Source organism: Setaria viridis, chromosome 3, assembly GCF_005286985.2.
Source record: "Setaria viridis chromosome 3, Setaria_viridis_v4.0, whole genome shotgun sequence".
NCBI lineage: Eukaryota > Viridiplantae > Streptophyta > Magnoliopsida > Poales > Poaceae > Setaria > Setaria viridis.
In genome coordinates, this window is record NC_048265.2 from 40,543,447 (window position 1) to 40,559,822 (window position 16,376).

The 16,376-nt window shown below is 42.8% G+C and overlaps 1 pseudogene; it reads right to left on the reverse strand.

Moving 5' to 3' along the window:
• Window positions 1–2,288: 2,288 nt before the first annotated feature.
• On the reverse strand, window positions 2,289–6,246 carry LOC117849281 (protein FAR1-RELATED SEQUENCE 5-like; annotated as a pseudogene).
• Between the last annotated feature and the right edge of the window lie 10,130 nt (window positions 6,247–16,376).

Here is a 16,376-nt window from a genome sequence, read left to right on the forward strand (position 1 = left end):
CCATTCGTATTCATATTTCCAGATAAAGGTTCATTATCATAACAGAACTGCTGGATAACCCTGACGTTCAAATCGTAACCTCCCTCAGGTCTTTTTTATTCACAATCTCAACAAACCTTGCTATTATATCTTCACGTGGGTTTTCACCCCTCTATAAATTCCGGGATTGACACGCCAAACTCCCTTCTTATTTCTTTTACTTCCCCAAGTTCCAATCTTCAAATTGTATTGCCGTCGTAGCTTCCTTCTGCCGTGCTATGGTATGCTTATTCTCACCTCTTTCATATTCTTATTTTGCAAAGGCCCTCCCCAAGAAGGGGAATCATCTGTAGTGGCTAGCTCCACCATTGATGAGCCTAAAAAATGTATTCGTGCATGACGATGGCCAGCAAGAGCCCTATTAAACATAGAAATTAGTGACACCAAGCCAGGATTGTTTACCGGGACTACGGCCGGCTAGAGCGTCATTAATCGTCAGTCAGTTGTGCCATTCGTCAGTTGTGCCTTTCAACCAACACTCGGATATTACGACTGAATTTACATCTATTGATGATACTCTACGTGTGTAATCTATAATCCAGGCACGGCTGCCGCTGTGCTTTTTTTTTTTGCTTTTTTATTGCCTGCATTACTAGGCCATAGGCAGGGGATGATGATATGCTCTTTATAAACTGCACCGCCAGGCTGCAATCATTCTACACAGGTGGCCTATAAGATAGTAATCCATAGATGCATCTGCGTGGTGCGGTGTTTCTATAGTTTTTTTTTACTGTAATATCGTCATTTTCGTCTTTCTTTTTTTTACAGGTAAAGTTCCGCCCTTAACCTCGTCGATGTCTGACAAATCAGCGTAGCTTTCCTCAGCCTCTTCGGCCATTTCGCAGGAATAACGGTGCCGGAAGAAAGAGGAAATTCTTTGGCGGTAATAAAAAAACAATCACAATCAAGGTAACCCTCAAGGACAGTACCACCACCTTGATCAAAGGTACAATAATAGTGCTCACAGTAATCCGGAGAATTTTCAAGCTCAGGACCACGGTCATGGCCAAGGTTACGAGCGGGGACGTGGCCGACCTTCGCATTTGAGAGGATACCCTCGAGGCAGGGAGGGCTTTACACTGGTCGCAGCCTCACCTACAATCAGGAATACACCGAGCAAGATAATGGAAAAAAATTAGGTGAGGACCGTCCGCAAATTCATCGCTGTGCGGCCCCCCGTCTCGAATACGTCCGCTGGCGGATCGACGTCTCCGCACGCGCCTCGCTCGCTCGGCTCCTCCGCGCATGCCTCGCTCGCTCGGCTCTCCCGTCCTCTGGTTCCGCAGGGGCTAGCTCGCTCGCACGGCTCGCTCGTTCCTCTGATTCCGTGCATGCTCAATCGCTAGCTCGCCCGGCTCGCTCGTTCGTCTGGTTTTCGCAAGCGCACCGCCCAGTTGCTAGATCTCGCGACCGTCCTCCTCCTCCATCCACCGCCGGCCACCCCCGCCGCCCTCGAGCCCGGCGGCCGCCCCCGCCACCGTCTCCCTCATCTGCCGGCGTCTTCCTCCGTCGTCCGCCGCCGGCCGCCCCCGCCGCCCTCGAGCCCGGCGGTCGGCCCGGCCACTGTCTCCCTCGTCCGCCGGCGCGTCTTCCTCCGTCGTCCTCCGCCGGCTGGCCCCGTCGTCCTCCGTCATCCGCTGCCGTCTTCCTCCTTCGTCCGCCGCCGACCGTCCCGCCGCCCTCGAGCAAATGAAGGCAACACTAACCCATTCAGATCTCAGTTCACAACACTGAAAGAGCACTATGCTGTTTCAGGAGAAAGAAATATAAACGGTATGCTTTCTTGATTTTTGACTGTACGAATGATAATGCTATTTTGCATCTCTCCATCTAATCCCAAAACAACAAATTTATTAAATAATCTGGAACTAGTTCATGAGCCAGAAAATACTGCCAGATCAAGTGGTGAGTTTCTCCAGAGAAGTGTGTCAGCAACTGATCTAGATATAACTGAATTGGCACCACAGAACACTCACCATGTTGCTTCAGAAGACGCAGATGTTAAAGGTTTTCCCCTTTTCTTTCTGAATTTAACGTTTATACACATTTGCTAACTTAGTTTAATTAAAGGACTTATCTGTTACCCCTGTCAGATGTTCGTGGGGATATCTGTGTTTCACAAGCTGGTGCTGATTTCGAAATAACTGGTGAAGTTGAAGGTTGTATTAAGAAAATTGAACCCATAGGTGACATGGGGACACATAAACTGGTAGTCCAAGATCCGTCTGATGAGCTGGTAATGCAGAACATTACCAAAAGAATTTCACTGGAGAGGAAACAGGTGAACCGGACTGCGACTCCTCAAGCATCTCATGGAGGCATCTGCTGTCAGAGCTCCCTTTAGTATCTTCGTGGAAATCTTGATATGCAATGCTGAGAAAATCCTTCAGCTCAGCGAAACCATCATGAGCACCGAACCGTGATGCAGAGGCCATTCTCATTCCTTCATGATCAATTGACTGGTTTGTTCTATCCTGCAACAATGCCAAATTCACTGTCAGCTCACAAATGTAGGTCAGATCAACTCTTGTATGCACATACAGCATTGCATCAGGATATGCGGACAGAATATGATACTTACCTCCGAAGAATTCAGCCATCTTGCAACAACAGAGTTTCCCGATCTTCCTAACTGAGGGCATATAGACAATACAGCAACTACACTGACAACATGATTTCGCCTATTGGTTATTGAACTATATATAGATGCAGACAATGCAGCAATACTGAAGATGATCTCTCCAGATGGTACTATCACAAGATGGTGTCCTGCGTCAGAAAATAGGAAGTTTGCAACCTAGATTTTCTTATGCAGTTGTAACATTTTCCACCATTGTCAGATTCTTGTTGTGGCTCCTTCAATTTGAAACAGATTAATGTTGTAGTTTGTACTTTGTAGTAATCACAGATGTACATGATGATCAATGTATCACCTTTTCTTGACATGATCAATGTATCACCTTTTCTTTTGATATGAAATATATATGGATGTGTTGGAAAAAAATATATACTGTCTTAATGTATGAATCTGGCTCAGTAATCCTCTTATGTGGTATAAAAAAGAAGAAAAATGATGGCAGAAGAGGGTACAATATGGTAATCTGAAAAAACAAATTATATGATCCCATAGATAAGTTCACATGTTCCAACCGACACAGCTTAGATGAAAATAAGCATCAGTAAAAATAAATTTCTGCTGTAACACAACTTTGATGAAAATTAAGCATCAGTGAATAAATTTCTGCTGTAACACAACAAGGTTACATATTTTCTTTATTTGTCGGTCCATCAAAATCCAATTTTCTAGCAGGCAGCTGCATTGTGGCAGCTTGATCAACTCCAAGTAAGAGACTTGTATATCCTCCTCTAATATATGGAACACTCATGACAGAAGAATTCCCGTGCATATTGAAGTGTGGTATTGTACTGTTAGCATCAACGCTACCATCATTTAGGTCCTGTCATAGAATATGAAAATGTTTATAAAAATAATATGTAAGCAAATAAATATGAAAAATAAATGCAGTCAAAGCCAAAAGTCTTACAATAAATTTATCTGGACTAGCACCTTCATAACTATTTTCCGCTACATTATTTGATTCTTCTCCTATAGTCAAACACATATAGTTAATAATACAAGTATAGAATAAAACAATAATGCTAGAATTGGTACGATCAATACCTTTCTTTTTAGCAGTTTTCTTCTTCTTGCCTGTATTCTTTTCAAGGGAGATGGTCCCTCGTTTACTCTTTGCACCTTTTACACCTCAGGAACTCTAAACGATATTGTACCTTTAAATGTATCTGTTGCGAAGTCAGCTGAAACAAGAGGAGCCTCATTCGATTGTTCTTCCATCTTACTTAGATAATTATCTGCATCCAAATCCAACTTATCCATGGCTTCCTCCAAAAGATCAAGAAGTTCTTTTGACTTTGAACACTTCAATGCAATAGATGTTGCCTTCCGTGAGATGCGTGCGGCATGGGTTTTTAAACTTTCCTCCTCAGATCCTTGTTTCTGAATATAAAATCCTCTCTTTGCATATTTTGTCCATCTGTGCTGGATATATTGTGAAGGCAAAATGAAAACATCGTTGACATTGAAGACTTTGAAGGCATGCTTGCACAATATACCTATCAGATATGAATGCCATGTTTCAACAATTTGTATTAGATGCTGTATTATTGCAATTTCAAATTTGAATATATATATATATATATATATATATATACACACGTACCTATGGATTCGTACTTCCTGCAAGCACATGTAATGGTACTGTCTGCTTTGTTGAATATGACAGTTGCTCCATAATCAGAATGCATATGTGTAACCGTATATGTCAGAATTGACCCTTCGGCTTGCAACAACTTACAAGAGAATGAAAATTGTTTGTTAAATTCTTCCTCAAACTCTTTATACATCCTCCCTGTATATGACTCAGCTGCGGTCTTCAACAGAGGAATATGAGTAACTGGGCTCTTTCGACGTGAATTAAAATCTTCATCCAACTCATTATTACGAAGACTACTGGAAACCTTCTCACATTCTTCAAGAAGTTCTGAAAGACCCAGTTTTCTACGAAATCTTTTCTTGAATACATTATTTATACCTTCGCTCCTTTGGGTCGAGTTCATATCAGCTGTAAACGAGTCACGATACACAGCAGCCCATTTTGCCCTCAAATCATATAGGTTTTCCATCCATTTGTTGTCCTCAAGGTTGTAGTCACGCAACAATTCATCCCACTTCTTTTTGAAGTAAAACTCCGATCTGTCTTCATAGACACATCTCTTAAAATCAGGTAGAAACTTGTCAGGATGCTTTTGAATTACATGGCCGAGATGTTTAGCAGCATTAAGGTAAATATGCCACAAACAGAGGCGATGACTTGTGTTTGGAAATACATAAGCAATTGCTCCTGCCATGGCCGCGTCTTGATCAGTAAAGATTGTGCTAGGATGTTTGCCTGACATTGCCGTTAGAAAGGTTTCAAATAGCCAAACAAATGATGGTATAGTCTCGTCAAACAACAATGCAGCTCCAAAAATGATAGTTTGCTTGTGATGGTTAGTTCCGAGGAATGGAGCAAAAGGCATTTCAAACTTATTAGTCTGAAATGTTGTGTCAAATGACACAACATCACCAAAGCATGCGTAATCCATGATAGATTGGCCATCTGCCCAAAAGAAATTAGCTATCCGACCATCTTTCTTGTCTATTTGCATGGCATAAAAAAATGTTGGATCCTCCATCTGCTTACGCTTCAAGTATTCCAGTAGTGTTTCTGCATCATTGGATTCTAAGTACTTCTTACGCTCACGGCCAATCTCATTGTTGCAATCCATCCGTGAGAATGGCACTTTGTCTGCTCCTCCATAAAACTCCTTCATAAACTCAAAAACTTGAGCTGGCTTCATCCCGGATTCCCTCATCTGCCCAATTAGCTTCCTTCCGCTTCTTGAACACTTCGTTGGGACCTCAGCTTGCCCCTTTTATTTGGACTAGCAAGGTAATGGTTGTGATCAAGTATAACCTTTTGCACCGTCCAAATCCCCTCTTTACTAACACTAAACTGAACACGAGCATCGCAACCCGTCCTTGTAGTGTGCCTTGATGACTCAATTTCTCGATGACCTTCGTTACTGCAAACCAAATATTTCTGACGTAGAGTCCCATCTCCTCGTCGCTTTGTATGGCTCTTTCTAATACTAAACCCAATCTTACCAGCATAGGTGTTGTACATCTCATAAGCTTTATCCTCTGATTCGAAAGCCATTCCAACTTCAGGAACGATCATAGGTTGCACAACTTCATCAGCCATCTGTTGCACATTTAGTCGAGAATTAATGTGACTTACCTTTAGCATACGAAATAAATTACGCTCTCAATTAAATAAATTATTTGTAATTTAGTTACCTTATCTGGTGCTTCATCTCCTATTTCTTCAGGTATCATACAACACACTCTAATGTTATCGTCGGAGTAGTTCTGTGCAATCTAGCATATATATGGTCATAAATCAGTGGAGGTCGAGGTCATGTAGCACGATCAAACACACACATAAAAACTCATCGTGATCAAAGAATGTGAAAGAAAATATGTACCTGCGTTGGCTGCATTCCGTTGTGTGCTAGGGCAGGCACAGACGACACCATAGGAGACGAGTCAGGAACGTTGTCCTTCTCCTGGCTTCCTACCGCCATTGCAGCTGCGATATGTGGGGATGCTTCTCCTGCTGTGGAGTTCAGACTGCTATCCTCCTGGCCTCCTTCTCCCATGATAGCTGCTACGGTTGCGATGTTCATCGAAGATTTCTATGGCGGTTGTCCTTCTTTGCCACGGTCTAGGATCGCACAAAGATTGCTTCTCCTGAACTTGGATACGGCGCCGGAAACGGTGGCAGCGTCGGCGGCACGCAAGGGATGCGGTGGCGGACAACGAACGGATCCTCACGTGGAGACGAGAGATAGGGCGGTTCTCATCTAGCGGACGATGGTTTCTGTTTCTGCGCTGATTTCTGTATCTAGCGGACGATGGTTTCTGTTTCTGCGCTGGTTTCTGTTTTCATCTGATTTTGATGACGAGCCGAGCGAGCTGTCGAGCTACCGAACCACGCGACCGAGCTGAGCCGAGCTGAGGTGTGTGCGGAGGAGCCGAGCGAGCGAGGTGCGCGCGGAGGCGTCGATCCGCCAGCGCAACGAATCGAGACGGGGGCCGCACGGGAGTATTTTGCGGTCCGTTCCCAGGCAATTTTTTTCCCAAGATAATACCCCCATTTTTTCAGAAGTGACAGGGAATTTTCATACACAATTTAATACTCCTCCGTTCCCTGGAGCAACTGGGAATTTTCAAACACAACCTTTTTTCAGGAGCAACGGGGGGCCCTCAACCTCAATCACATTCGAATCAGACACCTAATCCGATTCCTCAGCTTCATAAAGGGCTAGATTATACCCCTAGTTTCCCACCAGTACCAGAGAACTCTCAGGCTTCAACCCATACAAACACTACGGAAACAGTAAAAATGCCGAGTGTTTTTTATTTGCCGAGTGCTTTATTTCGGGCACTAGGCAACGGCGCTGTTTGCCGAGTGTCTCCGTGAAAACACTCGGCAAACATTATACACTCGTCATAAATTCTCTTTCCCGAGTGTCAAATTAAAAACACTCGGCAAAGTCACAACCGATACTCGGCAAACAAATGACACTCGGCAAATCATGACCACGTGACCGGCACGTGCGACGTGCGACGTCCGTTAGAGGGGCGTGCCGGACGTTAGTCCTTTGCCGAGTGTCCGTCACAGACACTCGGCAAAGTTCCAATTTTGCCGAGTGTTTCGCTCGACACTCGGCAAAGCCAAGTGTTTGCCGAGTGTTTTCCCCAGCACTTGGCAAATGCCTATGTTTGCCAAGTGCACTTGGCAAATGCCTATGTTTGCCAAGTGTTCATTGCGACACTACCAAAACTATTTTTTCCCTCCTCCACCCTCCACACTGTTTCTACTCCCCACGTATGACATTTGGCACTGCATGTTAGAAGATGGTCTATTTCTTGGTCTGTTTGCTATATTTAATGAATTAATTTCATTTAGAGTAATTTGTTGATTTAAGTCAAATTTGAACTGCAAGCAATTGGAATAATGGAATAAAATGAGTGGAAAAATCATATTCATGTTAATGAGTCCGAATTGAGGTCTCATCCGGGAAATGAAAAGAAATTTCGAACATTTTGTTCAGAAAACACGACCACAAACGTGTGGTCGAATGATTTTTAAATTCTCAAAAAATCAAATGACGTATGAAAATCACGAGATTTGTCAAGATGCCATGATTTCATATGTGGAGGCTGTGGTAAAAAATTGAGAAGATTTCGCACAATTTTTGACGTATGATGCCTACAAATCGAAGCATCTGCGGAGAGGATTCATAGAAGTTGCAAGGATGCGGTAAGATTTTGAGTCCAATTGGCACTTGAATTTGGGTTTGACTTCAAATTTTTTGTATAGGCCATAGACAACATAGATTGGTTCATGTCAAATTTTGGGAATTTTCGGACCCGTTTGATAATTTTTATTTATTAACTGCAAATATATAAATTTAATAGATATAAATTCAATTTGAGCTATAACTCCATGAAATAATGGAATAATATTAGTAGAAAAATGAAATAGGTAGTGTTTAGTGATTTTGACTAGGTTTTTTCAAAGTTTACGGGGAAAAAATTAGTAAAACACGTTATTAAAATTTTACACATGAAATATAAATGTACTTTGCCGAGTGTCATATCGAAACACTCAGCAAAGGAGCGATTTGCCGAGTGTCAACAATTGGACACTCGGCAAACGATTCCGTGGGCCCACCCCCCAGGCGAAGCTGCCGTTTGAAAATTTGAAAATAAAATAAAAAAAGGGCCCTTGCCGAGTGCCGGCGATCTAGCACTCGGCAAAGTCTGTAAGTTAAGCCTAAGCCCCGGCCGGCCGCCCGCCCTAACTCACACACACACGCACACACCCACACGCCACACACATGTCGCCGGTCCCCGGCCCCCCACCCCACGCCGCCGACCCCCGCTCGCCGCCGGCCCCTGGCCCCCCGCCCCGCGCCGCCCCCGGCCGGTGCCCCCGACCCTCGGCCCCCGGCGCGCCCCGCCCACCCCCTCGCCACTCTCAGTCGGCAATTTTTCAATATTTGCTGTTCAAATTAATTGGAAAATAAATTAGAAAATAGAAAATGATAGGATGAATTAGAAATGGACTTGTAGATTAGAAATTTGAAAAAAAAATTTAGAAATTATAAAAGGGTAGGATGACTAGGGAGGTGATAGGAGTTTTTTTAAAAAATTAGAAGAGGATAAATGATGTATTATTTATTTGCTTCCTTTTGAGCTGTGTGTGGTTGTCGGCCATCGTGCTGTTAAATTGGAGTGGATGTGGTTGTCGGCCATCGTGCCGTTTGATTTGATGCAGGTTTTACAAACCTCCCCGTGCAGGGGAGGTGCTGCCAAAATCACGACTTGACAGTTCTATGTTTCTTTTCTTGCAGGAGAGGCTACGTTACCGTCCACGACTCGTCACTTTGCAGGATAGCAAGGTGAGGCATCATACACCTCTTTTCGTATGATGTTCGTATATCACGTAACCTAGTTAGGCGTCTCCCGTTTGAAAGAGATACGGTTGGAAATATGCAGATCTTTGCATATCTATAACCATATCTGTTTTGAATTGTCCATGTTTTTTGAACAGCCCGAGGATGTGTAGGTGGGTTTAGTATCCATGGTCTACTCCGATCCGAGATAGAGTTTCGACAGCACATCCCTGTTGTTCTCCGGATACACAATCTCCCTTCCAAGACGTGTATTTGGAGAACAGCGGGGAGGTGCTGCCGAAATTCTATCTCAGGTCGGAGTAGACCATGGATACTAAACCCACCTACACATCCTCGGGTGGGATTAGGACCTATCTTCACCTAATAGACAGTATAGGAATGTGTAGATGCAACGTCATTTTTTATATTACTTGCTGATATGCTAGAGGATGGAGGATCGTCAGTGGATGTACACGGGCCGCTCTAGTCAGAATTCGTTGACCAATGAATGGATTGACAAGACGGATGTTTTCTTGGAATGGGCGTTTGCAAGTGTCAAAGGAGCTAGATCGACTTGGTGTCCGTGTAGCAAATGTGGAAACATGCGTCGGCAAACCAATCTAGACATGGGAAAACATCTTGTGAAGAACGGATTTACGTCAGACTACACCAGGTGGATCTATCATGGTGAAGCTGATCGTGGGAGAGACGAGATCTTGAGACAATGCATCGAGGAATATGATGATGATGCCGGGGTGGGAGACATGTTAAATGACTATCATGAAGCACACTTCGATGATGCACGTCGGGAGGAGGAGCTAGAGGCTACCGCAAAGGCTTATTACGACATGTTGTCTGCGGCACAGCAACCCCTTCACGGGCATACCAAGGTTTCTCAACTGGATGCCATTGCACGCCTAATGGCTGTGAAGTCTCAGTTTAGCTTGAGTCGAGACGCCTTCGATATTATGCTGACAATTTTTGGAAGCCTGCTCCCGGATGGTCACATCTTGCCAAAGAGCATGTATGAGGTACAGAAACTCCTTCGTGCACTTAAGATGCCATACGAGCATATACATGCTTGCCCGAAGGGATGCATCTTTTTAGGAAAGAGTATGTGGAAGCAAAGTACTGTGTGAAGTGCAAATCGTCTAGGTTCCTGGAGGTAGACTCTGATGATGGTCAGAAGAAGCTGCTCGCAATCCCTGTAAAGGTTCTATGGTATCTTCCTTTCATAACGAGGATCCAACGGCTTTACATGACTGAAAAATCCGTGAAACAGATGACATGGCATAAAAACGGACATCGATACAATCCTGAGAAGCTGGTACACCCATCCGATGGTGAACCTTGGACAAGGTTTGATGCGATTTATCGTGAGAAAGATCTAGAGGCCCGTAATGTACGTGTTGCGTTAGCAACAGATGGTTTCAATCCTTATGGAATGGCGGCCGCCCCGTACACCTGTTGGCCCATGTTCGTTATCCCCCTCAATCTCCCCCCTGGCATCCTCTTTCAACGACAGAATATATTCTTGTCGTTGATAATTTCAGAGCACCCGGGTAATAATATGAGTGTGTACATGGAGCCTCTGATTGATGATTTGGTCCATGCTTGGGAGGAAGGGGTATGGACATATGACTGAGCTACAAAGACAAACTTCAAGATGCATGTTTGGTACCAGTACTCCCTACATGACTTGCCGGTATATGGGATTTTCTGCGGATTGTGTGTTCACGGGAAGTTCCCATGCCCAATATGCAAAGCATCTTTGAAGTTCATTTGGTTGTCGAAGGGTGGCAAGTATTCTTCGTTTGACAAACATCGACAATTCCTCCCTCCTAACCATCCATTCAGATGAGACATCAACAACTTTATGAAAGATGTCGTAGTTACAGACCCTGCACCGCAGATGATGATAGGGGCTGCAGTTCGTGCTCAGTTAGATGCTCTCGAGGTCAATAATGAAGAAGGTGGTTTTGTGGGATATGGCGAGCAACATGCTTGGACTCAGAAGTCGTGCTTGTGGAACCTCCCCTATTTTGATGACCTTCTTCTCCCACATAACATTGATGTAATGCACACCGAAAAGAATATCGCCGAGGCAATTTGTGGTACAATTATGGACATTCCTGACAAGACAAAGGATAGCGTTAAGGCTAGAGTGGATCAAGCGAGGTTATGCAATAGGTCAAAGCTAGACATGGCGCCTCCAAGAGCTGGCAAGTCGTGGAGAAAGCCTAAGGCCGATTTCGTTCTAATGAGGGCCCAAAGGAGGGAGGTACTAGAATGGTTCCAAACGTTAATGTTCCCTGATGGGTATGCAGCGAATTTGAAGAGGGGAGTGAATTTAGCTACTATGCGAATCAACGGGCTCAAGAGTCATGATTACCATATATGGCTTGAGCGCCTACTTCTGGTGATGGTTCGAGGCTATGTCCTTGAGCATGTCTGGCAGATGCTAGCGGAGTTGAGCAATTTCTTCTGCCAGCTTTGTGCGAAGGAGTTATCTCATACCGTGGTTGCAGAAATGGAAACAATGGCGCCTGTGTTGCTCTGTAAGTTCGAGAAGATCTTTCCACCAGGCTTCTTCAATCCGATGCAACATATGATTCTACACCTCCCGTATGAAGCACGAATGGGGGGGGCCGTGCAGGACCGTTGGTGCTATTCAATTGAGCAATGTCAAAAGGTTCTTCGAACTAAATGTAAGAATAATGTAAAATTGAAGCATAATCACCTCCTAGCGTGCATAATCCACCTCCTCGTTACAATACCAGCGAAGATGAATTGAGCCATAGCATTTTTCGAGGGCAACTCGGAAGTGCAAGTTGTGCGACCCACAAGACCTTGAAACATGAAGAGTGGCGCACTATCATGCTGTATGTGTTGACAAACCTATCCGAGGTGGAGCCGTACATCATGCTTTTGGACGAACTTTTGGAGTCGGGTGTGCAAGAAATGCTTTTGGACGAACTTTTGGAGTCGGGTGTGCAAGAACTCGATGATCATAGACACATCGGTTGTATCAAATTGTTACTAGGGCCAGGCATATTTATGTTTTTTTAAATATATGCACCATTTTGTATAGGATATTATAGGAAATTGTAGGAAAAAAGTGAAAATTACATCATGTTAATTTAGCAATTTCATCGCATGACACGTTTGATCATAACATTATTGAAAAATTAAATGCTGCAGTCTATCTATGAAATTATGCAATGAAACTTTGCACTGAGAGTGACAATTTTATTTTATGGAAAAGCTGACATGGTAGTCTTGGTAATAGTATGATGAAACTGTGCACTGAGATTGACCTAATACGTGCATGCATCCATCAAAAACTTGGACATAAAATTTATTATTGTTATCAGTATTTGTGGCCAGCCGAGAATAATAGTATGGCCGCTTACACAAAAATAAAGTCTTGCCACTTCAGGAAGGATAAGGCATGCATGCAATCTCAGCGTCTGTGCATGTGCTGCATGCCTTACCATGCAGCTTACGAGTAGTTGGCTGACACGTGACATGGCGCTTTTGTCCAGTCTTTAAGGGACTTTGGACTTGAGTTTGCTCGATCAAATTACAATTACAAGTAAATTAAAGCACCGGCAGATGTCAGATGGTCTAAGCCGTTATTGAACCCTTCTCTGAAACTGAACGTCGATCGTGCTAGGCAACTATAGCTTTTACCCACTACTCAACGTTCTTAATTAGAAACGAGATTTTAGAGAATTATTTGCTTTCCTGACTTGTGTAACCGTGGAATGTTGCTGCATCACAATATAAACAATATTGTTGGATATTTATTCCCCAGTAACGCACTTTGAAGTGTGATCGATGAGGTCAAATAACTCTGGATAATCCTCGCAAAGAAAACTCTGAATAAAATAAAATAGATAAAGTCCATGATTTTGCACGGTGTTTTAGTTGCAACTTGAACCGCTACTTTCTGGAAAAATAAATCTAAAAAAACCTAACAGATGTATGCGAATGATATATATATATATATATATATATATATATTCCAAGACAAATCTACGCTTACAATTTATATATGCTAATAAAAGTCATTGGAATGTAAAATTTTGTGAAGTTAACGTCAAATATTTATGCATGCGATTATAAACATTGGGTCCATACGTGCGTTCCTCAACACTGTGAAATTCTCACCACTCCATTGTTTGTTGCGCCGCTGCATGGAGCGGAACACGGCGCGCCGAGGTCACACGCATGACGCAACCGAGAGAAGAGCAACTGCATGCACCAGCTGGTGTCAGGCTGATGCCAAGTTCGTATACTATACTACATGCTGTGGTGGGTACAGTACACAACCCCTCTCTCATTTTGAGAGGTGCTACAATTTGCGAGACATGCGTGCGAAAGATGCGCGTGTGCTCCATGACGTTACGTGCTCGAGTTGAACGACCCATGCACAAATATTTCGGTTGGCAAACAGACTGGTTTTTTCCTCCAAAAATACAGTAGAAATACTGCTGCTTGTTTTCTTCATGTTAATTTTCTTACCTTAAAAACATCTATATTTGATCGAGTATTAAAATATCTTTAAAAAAAACTCAACCAAAGGGAGAGACGTCCCTCAAATATTAAAGCTCTTGTTCCGGTTGTTAACAGAACAGGTTGGTAAAGCACAACCATAACAAGAAATTGTTTAAGCACAACCATAAGCCGAGAGTACCGCGAGGATGATGGAGCCATGCAGGTCACGATCAAGCACTTCACGCGGCGTTCGTGGACACGTCCACGAAGTTAAGCTGCAACCAGCTCCCGAGGCTCCGCGGCATCGCGCTGGTGAGAGCTCGGCGAGAGGCTATCATGTATTCATGTGTGCTTTCCTCTATTAATTATCAAACATTCGTGCTAGTATTAGTTAAGAAAATGAATTTTTTTGAACCAGTTAAGAAAAATGAAATTAGCAGGTGTGCAAAATCTTAAACTCCAAGACAAGAAGCCCATGCCAGAAAATCTTTCCGATGATGGGCCTAGCGTGCTTCCATGACAGCCCATTGTTGCCGCTCTTGAGCGAATTTTGAAATCTAGAAAAGATGAAACTCAAGATGGGAAACAAAGTGAGCAAGATTTAAAAAGAAGGAAAGAAAAGCGAAATGGGTTCCATATTTATCTTGATTTTTTATTTTAACCTTTGTAATTAATATTTTAAAAATAACCCGACGAATAAAATATTTGCGCATCCAAGGCTTTTGATCGTGCCGATCCGCAAAGCGTGAGCGTGACAAGAACACTCTGTCACGTCACATGCAATGGCGTGACAAGGTACACTACGTCGGAGTGCATGGAAGAGGTCTGCCAGCGCATATCCCACATAGCAAGCTTGTCACGCCACGCCTGCCGGCATGACAACACTCTTGTCACGCCACTCTGGGTTTTATATGAAAATTCATATCATTTCGATAAATCATATCATTTTCATATGAACTCGGATGAAGATAAGTTTTATATGAAAATTTTAGCTCTTGACGAGATTTACAACTTTGTAGTTTTATCTTTTTTCCATTTGAAGTCGTTAAGTTGCATAAATAATTGATCTAAATTTTAGATAGTATATTAAGCGCTTGATCCTGTTTTGGTCTGTTTTGGCCTTTCGGGTCATCTCCAAACTTGGCTTTTCAATCATAATTCCACTAAAGAAGTTCTATACAATATCTTATCTATAAAATTTCAAATTTAAAATATATTTAAACATGACCCCTGATGATTTGCTCCCTTTGTATTAGTGGTGGAGCCAGGATTTGAAGATTGGGTATTCTAAAAAAAATTCCATCCAACGATCCAAAATACAGAAAAAAGTCTACAGTAGCATGCTTTAAAGTATGGGCTGTAGATGTCTCAACAAATTAAGCTAATATCAGGCTCATTGCTTGCTATCCTAGTGTTGTCAGCTTAACTCCCGTTCGTAACAACAGTCTGCAGTAGCTGTGAATCAAACAATCAGTGTCATTGGAGCTCTCCCCAGAGGACTTTCAATCAAAGTTTGTCGCTTCTTCTTTCGTCAAAACTCTATGTCCTACAGAAAAATTGAAGAAACGCACATGTACTGAATAACAACACGATTTGTGTAAGTAAACTAGAACAGAAATTTTTCATAAAAAATCATGTATTTAAAAAAACCAAAACAACTTATAATTTGAAACAGAGGGAGTAGTAGGAGTAACAAGATATGCTATTAAAAGATATTGCACAGAGGCCATTTAGTGGTTAATAATTCTGGAAATGAAACACGAGCACCTTGGATGCATATATAAAAGTAGGACTATATATATAATTAAACTATTCCCAATCCATTTGTTTGACGTCACGTTCTCCCCGGAAATGCCATGCCATATGAAGAGAGAATGATACAACTAATGCATTTTATATAGTGTTATGGTGTTTGCATTGTTTCTTAAGAAGCACAAGCCAATTATAGATATTCATGAAGTACTTGGTAGTGTCTGCATTGGTACTTCCTTCTCTCTTCTGTCATTACTTGTCGTGTTAGTAAAATGTCCTAGGTGACACACCCAATTAATGATTATGAACACTACTTTTTTCTATCCAGGAATAAATTATTCTCTAGTTTTGTGTTAACTTAAGATATCTTTAAGTTATATAGCGCAGACACATGGGGATTACATTCTACGTGAAACTAATTAAGATGCTAACATTCTTTTGAAGTTTTAGGGCATGGCAATAGTCCAGACGCATTAATTGCAACAGGGCAGCACAATCCAGAGTTTTCAGCGCGTTTAACAGAGTTTTAACAATATTCGAACCATTTTTGCAGCCACCTCTGGTCTGTGGCACACATATATCGAATACAGCCCCAAAGTCAAAACTGGAGACAGGCCAACTCCTCCACCCTTTTTGTACAGAGAGCAAATTCAGAATATGCTAACATGTATAGACAAGTCCTACTAGTAGTAGGCGTGAACGTAATAATATAACCACTAATGGAAAACAAATACCTAACACAAAGTAGCAAACAGATCAGGTATCAGCACTCGCGGCGATCGAGCATCGATTCCATCGGTCGTCCAACATTCACTTGCGACTAGAACTTGCACCTTCTGTCAGCTTCTTGGGCGGCCTCCACTTGGGTGGCTTGGGCGCGTCCTTGTTTTTCTCCTGGAGCATCCCATTTTGTTCGGCAGAGGATTCGTACGCTCTTCGCCACTTTCTTCACAGGGCTTTTTGAGTCGTCACTCAACGTAACAGTCATATCACAATTC